The 2,198-nt window shown below is 39.0% G+C and overlaps 1 long non-coding RNA gene across 1 annotated transcript in view; it reads left to right on the forward strand.

Moving 5' to 3' along the window:
• LOC107717683 (uncharacterized) overlaps positions 1-1,698 on the forward strand; it is a 13,493-nt gene extending 11,795 nt beyond the window's left edge. The window contains exons 2-3 of the long non-coding RNA XR_001637333.1: positions 1,114-1,198; positions 1,414-1,698. This is a non-coding gene — a long non-coding RNA (uncharacterized LOC107717683). The remainder of the gene's footprint in view (positions 1-1,113; positions 1,199-1,413) is intronic.
• Positions 1,699-2,198: the final 500 nt, after the last annotated feature.

The following is a 2,198-nucleotide window of genomic DNA, read 5'->3' on the forward strand; positions in this document are numbered from 1 at the left end:
ATTTACACGCACGAGCATTATCACACGAGCTTCGCTCCTCCCGACCGCAGACACAGGTTTACAAGCCACTTTTTCCTGCGTTTTTCAATCAATTTCTTGACTTTTCCCCACTTATGAACAACACATTTTCGTACACGATAAAAGCTCCTTGTGGTTTCTCGGTTTGGCCAATTTAAGCATCCATAAACACTGGCATTTTGAGTTTCTGCTAGTGATTCCTATGGAGAGAAAAATCACTTCCTGTCCTCCAGCTGCATTTCGCGCGTCATCAGTGACGTCATGTGCAAACAACCTATTCAGTGGACAATTAATAGAAATGTTATTCTATGTAAAGAACATGTGAGAATAAATCTGTTCTCAAATACCAACGATAACAAGAACTCCGCATCCACTCTCTTCTCTTATCCGGGATACTCTTCTTCTGTGTTTGTTTACACTGGCTTTCGAAACAGCGCCACCACTCTTGCCTTTTTGTGCAACAGCAGCTGCTCCGGTCACGTGATCCTAGCTCAAATCTTATTGGACGGCCCGTGTTTTCGCTTTGCGAAACTGAAAAGATTCGTTGAACTGGTTTGAAAAAAAAAAAAAAATTTGCATTTTTGTTGTGCGAATGTTCGCGGTCTATGTGGAAGCATCCATATAAATCTATTGTTTTATTCCAGCATGTCATCGCGGCTGATATTCGTTTAGCTTTTTCACACTCAGTGGGGAAAGACATTAAGAGTGTTAATTTTGTCAAACAGTATAAATGATGTCTAAATGAGACTGCGGTTATCCCTATAAGATGTTGAAAATACATCCACAAGGACTACATCTGAACTAAATTTTAACCATCTAGAGAAGTCATGTGGACGTCAATATAAGACATTCAGAAGATGTCATAGAAAGACGCCCTCAGGGGAGGTCATTTCAACGTGCGACAAAGATGTTGAAAAGACGTCTTTTGGATTTAATTTTGCTCATTGGGTATTTTGTGATAAAGACCAACTGGATGTACATTGTCACACACTGACTGAATATTTACAAAATATAGCCTACAAGGGTGGGATGGGATCAGGACATGTGATTTAGCTAGTTAACCATTTTGTGTTAATGGCTCTCATATCATTTCAGGCATATGCTAAGAACACACTTAAGCAGAAGTGTCAACGCAGGACTATTTAATGGATTATGCATTCTTTTGTGTGGTCGAATTGTGGTAAGTTATTTACTTTGACAGTCTTGCAATATGTAAAGAAAAGGTAGTTATTGTAATATGTTTGAAGTGTCTGTTAAATTAGTCCCAAAAAGGCCATGTCTCATTCTGAAGGTGTTCACTAACAATAACAATGTCAATAACACCTGATGTACTTGTTACATCGTAAAAAGTATGGCAGCTACGCTAATATTAGTCTGTTTCATTCTTATTCCGAGGTCACCGTAGCCACCTGGACCCAGTCTGTATCCATATCAGATGGTCACTGCAGTCACCTGGATCCAGTCCAGATGGTGGAGACAACTCTACAGCCTTGAATGTCAGCAGAGACCATGTCAACTAATTGAGCCCCAAAGACAGATCCCCAGTGAAGGCCTCATCAACTATACGGCCATTGGCACAAAACCTCAACAAAGACCACGATGAAAAACACCATGTTGGTTCATCTGGCCAGAGGAGAACTGGCCCCCCGACTGAGCCTGGTTTCTACCAAGTTTTTTTCTCCATTTTCTGTCGCCTTTGGCTTGCTTATTTGGGTACACTTCATTTTTGGGAATAATCCTGTGAATGCAGTTCAGTTCTCTTCAAATAGTGTCTCTGCAATCAAGTCGTTAATGACTTGATTGCAGAGACACTATTTGAAGAGAACTGAACTGAGCTGGATGATGATGACATCACTGAATCAACGATTAACTGACTTTAACTTAAATATTGACTGTTTACTTTTGTCCTTTTTTTAGAGCTGCTTTACTGCATAACTGAATTTTGTTCACATTATTGACACTATTTTCCTGTTTAACAATGTAAAGCTGCTTTGACACAATCTGTATTGTATGAAGTGCTATATATAAATAAGGGTGAGTTGACTTGCTTTTGACAATTCTTCATAGAAATGTTTGTGTGCTGTCCGTTTTGAACAATTTTGTATTTTTGAGAATTGCATTAGTAGCCTTCAATTTGAAAGAAATCAGTAAAATAAGATTACATCAAATCAGTCTCAAGT

The sequence above is a fragment of the Sinocyclocheilus rhinocerous genome, unplaced genomic scaffold (genome assembly GCF_001515625.1).
Source record: "Sinocyclocheilus rhinocerous isolate Xijiao unplaced genomic scaffold, SAMN03320098_v1.1 scaffold11199, whole genome shotgun sequence".
Classification (NCBI taxonomy): domain Eukaryota; kingdom Metazoa; phylum Chordata; class Actinopteri; order Cypriniformes; family Cyprinidae; genus Sinocyclocheilus; species Sinocyclocheilus rhinocerous.